The 7,500-nt window shown below is 46.5% G+C and overlaps 1 protein-coding gene across 1 annotated transcript in view; it reads left to right on the top strand.

Moving 5' to 3' along the window:
- LOC104932209 (sodium channel protein type 4 subunit alpha) overlaps positions 1 to 7,500 on the top strand; it is a 156,067-nt gene that overhangs the window by 110,919 nt on the left and 37,648 nt on the right.

Below are 7,500 nucleotides of genomic sequence, written 5' to 3'. Positions count from 1 at the left end.
TGTGTGTGTGTGTGTGTGTGTGATAAGCATCCAAACTTTCACTGGCAGATAAAAAGCGAGGTTGGGAATTACCTCTTATCTCACGTACACACTGTCGCTGTGCATGTGTGTGTATTTGTGTATGTATGTGTATAGGTGTGTGTGTGTGTGTGTTCCTGCAGGCATAGCTGAGTCAGTGTGCAGCAGTCTGTACAGTGTGTAACATTACGACACGCACAACTGGTGCAGATTTAAAAACTCAAACACATCAGCTGTTTCCATGCTGGACTGCGGTGTGTGTGTGTGTTTCTTTCCTCACACCTGTCCAAAGGTAGAACATGAAGTGTCACTTCCAGATGTTTCCAGCAGTTCTAGTCGCTGATTATCTCCTCGGACATTTCAAGTAAATGTATTTATTTATTTCTCTGGTTTGAGTTCTCTTCAGAAACAGTGGGACGTCTTTGTTCCTCTGCTTTTTAAGTGTTTCCTCTTGAAAGTCGAATTCCTGCTGCATCCTGCAGACCTTGTTTCTCAGCCACCCCTGGTTGGGGTGGGGGGGGGGGGGGGGGGGGTGGGGTGTGGGGTGGGTGGGCGGTGGTGGGGTGGGGGGGGGGTGGGTGGGGTTGGGGGTGGTGTTGGTGGTCCCCCCCCCCCCCCCCCACCCCCACCAACACTTCCTACTTTACGGCTTCCATATCGCCTTCCAGCTAGTACCTGGGGGGGGTGGTTTTTTGGGGGGGGGGGGGGTTGGGGTGGGTGGGGTGGGTGTAGCGGATGTCTGCTGGGGGTGGGGGGGGGGGGGTTTTTTTTTCTATTTTGGTGGGGGGGGGGTTGGGGGGGGTTGTGGGGGTGTGGGGTGGGGGTTGTGGGGGTGGCTGGGGTGGGGGGGGGTGATCGCGAGGGCCCGTAGCATGGTGGAGTTAAGTGTGTGTGTGTGTGTGTGTGTGTGTGTGTGTGTGTGTGTGTGTGTGTGTGTGTGTGCGTGTGCATGCGTGTGCAGCTGCACAGACTGAAGCAGGTGATGTTTAGTTTGCTGTTTCTCTTCATGACAAACGAGCGGCTGAATGTGTTTCCCTGAGCCAGCACTTCATCTGCAGCACACCTGCCACGAGACACTCCCTCTCTCCTCCTCCTCGCCTTTTATTTTACTCTCTCATTATATGTATAATCATCGTGACTTTTTATCGGAGCCTGTTCATAAACCACAAATCAGCAGTTTGAATAGTCAACACTATACCGGGATTGATTAATTGCAGAAATTCTGGGTTTGATAAATAGTGGATGGATTGTTCTTAATGGGAAGAAACATCTGGATAGAGACTTTGGTAAATGTGAGGTGAGAAACCACACAGGTACAGAGGACGCTGGTGGTAAAACCTAAACTCTGTGTAGACAAGTTTATTTGTAACGCATGTCTAGCAGATTCAAAGTGAAATACAGAAAAAAAACACAAGTTAAAATGTTAAAAACAGAGAAATAAATACTCAGTAAATAAAGATTTGACTCATCAGTTAACCAACGCATCTTTCTCTCACTTCTCTCAAACTCTTTCCTGCTTTGCGTCCTACCCCACAGGGCACTCATCAACATATCCCGGCTTGTCCACATCACCACAGGGGTTCCCCAGGGCTCATTACTGGGGCCCCTTCACTTTGCTATTAACACAACCTCCGTCTGTCCAATCATCAGCTCACATGGCCTCTCGTATTCGCCGCTATGCTGACGATACGCCGCTCTATCTGTGGACGACCCCTCGGTCTCTGAATGTTCAGACATATCGACATGGATGAACGGACACCACCTCCAGCTGAACCTCTCAAAAAGTCGCACTGCACCTTTATTGTTTCCCTTTTCTGTGAGTTGCTTTGGATGAAAGCGTCAGCTAAATGACAATGTGGAGACCAATGCTTAAGGAGTGATTTTCACATCACAGCCACGCCACTAATAAAACCTGTTCCATATTTACCCGTAAACTAAAACAACACAAGAAGCATCAGGTTTATTTTAGTGAATTCATTTTGCTCCGCTGCCAAGAAAGAAAGAATCCTGAGTTGCTTGCTTCGCTTTAGTTTCCTTGTGCCACACTGTGGCATCGTGTGGAGAGCTGACACAGCAAGAAAGAAACATCCGGTTTGACTTTTTGCTTTTTAACTAACCCAAATGTTTTTTTGCCGAAATGCCTTCACCAATATCTGAAAACCGATGCATTTATATATATCTACGAATCTGTGTGAGGCAGTGAGATAAAGCACATCCAAACGATTCATCGGCGTATCTTTATGGCCAACACTGCAAACATTACAGCTGTGCGTGATCGCTGAACACGATGCATTCAGATCCTGTGCAATACCGTCTACGATAACACTGCTGAAATAATGTCCATGTGAAAGTTGTTGCTGCACGTAAACAAGATATGAAACCAAACCGGTTAATTAATAAACACTTGTCTCATCCTTTCTCCACCTTTATCTCCGACTGTCTCCCCCCCAGTGGTTTGCTGCTTCTCTCTCATTCTTCTTCTCTCACATTTTCCGAAGGGGCTTTGCTCACGGGGGTTTGTTGTTACGAGGGGGAGCACCAAGAACAGATCGTGTTGCCGCTCATTCATCACCATCACCCCCTGCGGATGTGTGGATACTGACGTTCTTCAGGAGTGTGTGTGTGTGTGTGTGTGTGTGTGTGTTTCCAGGACAGCAGCTGCTTCCTGGACTCTCCTCGACTACCTGAGTTGAACTTTAGTCTAATTCAGAGCTGAATGTTTAAAGCAACATGGCTGCAGGCTGCTACGTTAACGTACGTGTAACATCCATCACTCAGAAAACGACAAACAGAAGAATCGTCCGTTTACTTTACAGCTTCTCCGTCAGCGTTTTTATTAAAGCAACATTACATAGACATCAGTACTTTCAGAGTGTAATCTAATATTAATATAGTAAGCTAATGTTACTTACTAGTCCAGCAGCAGTCAGCCCAGCTCGGCGTCTGTCTTTCAGCCTTTTATTTCACCAAGCTCTCACCAACCACTAAAAGTCAGTCCCACATTTACTCTTGTCCGGCGGCTTCTTGCTCGCTCACTCTCTCCTTTTCTCTTCTTAGCTTCCTCCGTCAGCGTCCTCTTCACTCTCTTCTCCTCTGTCAGCTGCTGAGCCCGGCTACATCGCCCGCTTGCTCAGCTCGGTCTGCTCCCCGTCAGCATTGTCAGCAAACCGAGCTCACATGAGCTAACAGCAGCTACAGTTGGCAGCAGTCAGGGAATTCAATTCAGATGACACGTGTAGAATCACAAGTCGAAAAGAAGCTTATTCTATGAAATACATCAGTGAAGTTTGGTCAACCAGTGGCTCAGCTGTGTGTGTGTGTGTGTGTGTGTGTGTGTGTGTGTGTGTGTGTGTGTGTGTGTGTGTAGGTGGGACCCTGGGGTAATTGGTACGATCCGCTTTACGAGTTAAACGAGGTGAATTCGGGGGGATCAGGTGGTCTGCTCCTCCGGAAACAGACACACACACACACTCTTTTACACACACACACACACACACACACACACACACACACACACACACACACACACACACACAGATGGCTCTCACTGTCATCAAACATAAACACATCCGCAACTGATGCATGGACACACACACACACACACACACACACACACACACACACACACACACTTTCTCCATAACACAAACTGTTTTGTCCCCTCTCAGTTCATCTCTCACACTTCATCTTCATCATCTTCATACACACTTGCTGCTGTGCTTTTGTTGGTTTTTAGAGGGGTTTCCCATCAGTGTTTATTTCGTCAGACGAGATGTTCGTCAACGAGCCTTTCTCCCTCGACTAAGACAAGACGACGACGAGACGACACAACGTTCTAAAGACACTGAGGGAAAATGTGCCACTGACGCAAGAAATAAAAACTGAACAAAAACGTCCTCCTTGTTTTGGTCGACTATATAAGAAACAAAGCAGCATCCAGTCCTGCTGTCATGTGTTTGTGCCAGCACTTCTTTTACGTTTGAATCCTCTGGCTGCTCTCGAACCTGTGGCTGAAAACAAACAGCACGCAGGAGAAACACGGCGAACGGACAGACAGCGCGATCATGCTCGGAAGGACTAAGACACTGGACGTGTGGTCCCATTCCAATATTTAGAAGCAGAGGAAAAGGCCTTGATTGGATTGTGGAACACAAGTGAACTGGAATTAATAAACAAAGAAAATATTCCTGAAATAACTAGAACTCAAATGTTTTGACTCAAACACCCTGTGTTCACGTTTGACTAAAACTGGACTAAAATATGACGAACAAAAATGATTTGTGAAAGACTAAAAGTGACTAAGACTGAGACCAAACCTGGACACGAGACTAAGACTAAACTGAAAAATGGGTGACAACATTAACACTGTTTCCCACCCAGCAGCAGGTTAAACAGACGAAGGCAGTCGCGTTTCGTCACGTCTGTCAGTGTCGTGTTATTATTAGAAAGCAGCAAGGTCATTGGTCGAGCTGCCATGTTCACCAATCAACAGCATCGATCTATTGGCGCATTTTGGGACGGTGAAACCGGGCATGTGACAACCGGACACAGATCAGTAGCACAAACAACACACACACCACCAGCTGGGATCGATACACACACACACACACACACACACACATTTTCTTAATGTGTCACATGCAGTATACACATTTACACATACACACAGTTTACATTGATTACCCTCACACTCCTGTGTCAAATTAAAAGTCACCATCACTACTGAAATAAAAGACAACGTATCTTATTTTGAAGTTTAAATATTTCAAAATTAGAAATAAAAGAAATCCATTTTGAAACTGTCAGACAACAAAAGTTAGATTTTATTTTGTAAATGTCTGAAAGTGACAGTTTAACCCTTCGGTGTAAATTAAAGTCCTGATCTTTGTGTTTTAGATAGTTTAAGTCGTCATCAATACCAGAACCAGAAACATCATCGTGTTGATATCATTGATTTTATTTTGGCGGGTTTCCACCTGGTTTCCTGTGTGGATCTCTAAATGTCTGGGTCCACAGAGCGTCCCCGGGTTTCCAGTCTTCTGGCAGCTGTCAGGTTGTGTTGTGAGGGAGATCCTGACCCAGCGTGCAGAGTTCATCATCACATCATCAGAGGGACTGACCCGGCTCTCTCTGCCCAGACAGAGGCTGTTTACTGGGGCAGAGCTCAGAGGACTGAGCCGGGTGACTGGGTGACGAGTTCCTCATGGAGCAGAACTGAAGTTTGTTTTTATAAACGTGAAATATATTTACATCAGTTTGAGTCACATTTGTTTTCATACGACGCGTTTTCAGAAACACACACACACACACACACACACACACACACACACACACAGGGGTCAGAGGTCACTTTGTGCTGGCCTGGTTTCCTCCGAAACTGGGAAGCCACTGGTTCCAGTCGAGATGTTACGTAACAACCAACCAGCTGTGACATCCAGCCTGCAGGATGTGTGTGTGTGTGTGTGTGTGTGTGTGTGTGTGTGTGTGTGTGTTATCAATATGTGACAGATACAGACAGTGAGATGATGCTCACTCTCTCTGGGGACTCCTCTTTGAATATCTAAGGCTAAATTCCACCGGGCGTGGATGTGACGGAGCTAATCACAGCGGCTCTGGTCGATGTGTCGAAGCCCCCCGCGGTTCCACAAGCAGCCCGCGTCAATCTGCACAGAGCAGCTCCATCCAGTCAATGCACCCTGTGCAAACGTAGCATATTTAAATATTAAGGAGCATATTTAGAAGAACATCAACCAGGAACATGATCGAATCTGACCAAGTTAACAAAGTCCAGCGGGCTCAAACACTGCTGCTGGGGTTTAAAGTCACAGTGTGGTGGAGACGTGCATATACAGAAGCACACAAGATAATTTACATCTCCACCAGTGAAGCTGACACACTTCTTGGTCTCAGAGATCCAGAGATCTAACGTAAGGAGCGAGCCCTGAAACCTCAGGCAGCAGCATCTCCTTTAGCGCTTGTTTGGACGTTTCGTAGACCTGCAGGTGTCTCCAGCTTTTATTTTGAAGGACTTCTGAATTTCTTGGCTGTTGGATTGTTTTGAAAATCCAAACTACTTTTTGCTCTTCAGCCAAAGCAGCTGCACCGACTTCTTCTCTTTGTTTCAGCTGTTTGATGTTTTCTGGCAGACATGAAGTCAATAAATCACTTTCTCTGTAGCAGCCTACAGTGAGTCCTGCCGGAGTGCCTTTGAGCAGGAAGCAAACCAAGTCTGTCTGCAGGTCTGAGGTCTGCTGCTTGTAATCAGAAGAAAGACACAGGAAGCTGCCATCTGATCCACCTGACCTGGACCCACACACACTCAGCTGTGGTTAAACAGAAGCCAATCTGGCTAAGAGCAACACTCCAGCTTAGTGATCAGTTTCCAAGAGTCTCAGGCATTATTCAGCACACACTGAATAATCAACCTGCACTGGAAACTATGATACCACAGATGGTGTGTGTGAGTGTACAGTATGCATGTGTGTGTGTGTGGCGGGTTAACTAAAGAAGAGAGAACAACACATCTGGAGGGAGGAGGTGTTGGATGATCTGCACATATTCTTCACGAACATCTCACGAACTCTTTGACCTCTGTCCGTGACAAACAGCAAACAGATGAAAAGTGTTGACCACTTCAGTCCAGACTGATGCGTTGCCATGAAATTTGCTTCAGATATTCAAGGTCCAAACTCTCCAGGCTCGCTGATCCTCTGACTTTTCTTCTAGCGCCACCAGCAGGTTAAAGCTGCTTTTTCCACTGCAGACCAGCTACCTCCTCTGCCTCTGGTTGGCTAAACCTTAACAGAGGAAAGACTTAAGAGGAGCACTATGCAGACAAGAAGAAGCAGTGGATTCACTGACTTCAGCATAGTTACCGTCAATGTCCACAGGATGCTGCTTGGTTGCATCACAGGTTCGTTGCAGCTACCTGAGACTTTGTAGCACTCTCAGATGCTCTCAGATGCTCTCAGATGTTCTCAGATGTTCTCAGATGCTCTCAGATGCTCTCAGATGTTCTCAGATGCTCTCAGGTGCTCTCAGATGCTCTCAGATGCTCTCAGATGTTCTCAGATGCTCTCAGATGTTCTCAGATGCTCTCAGATGTTCTCAGATGCTCTCAGATGTTCTCAGATGCTCTCAGATGTTCTCAGATGCTCTCAGATGTTCTCAGATGCTCTCAGATGTTCTCAGATGCTCTCAGATGTTCTCAGATGTTCTCAGATGTTCTCAGATGTTCTCAGATGCTCTCAGATGCTCTCAGATGCTCTCAGATGTTCTCAGATGCTCTCAGATGTTCTCAGATGCTCTCAGATGTTCTCAGATGCTCTCAGATGTTCTCAGATGCTCTCAGATGTTCTCAGATGCTCTCAGATGTTCTCAGATGCTCTCAGATGTTCTCAGATGCTCTCAGATGTTCTCAGATGTTCTCAGATGCTCTCAGGTGTTCTCAGATGCTCTCAGATGTTCTCAGATGCTCTCAGA

This window comes from Larimichthys crocea, chromosome XXIII (assembly GCF_000972845.2).
Source record: "Larimichthys crocea isolate SSNF chromosome XXIII, L_crocea_2.0, whole genome shotgun sequence".
In the NCBI taxonomy this organism is placed as follows: Eukaryota; Metazoa; Chordata; class Actinopteri; family Sciaenidae; genus Larimichthys; species Larimichthys crocea.
Note: the sequence above shows the minus strand (reverse complement) of the source record. Positions and strands in the feature narration are given on the sequence as shown.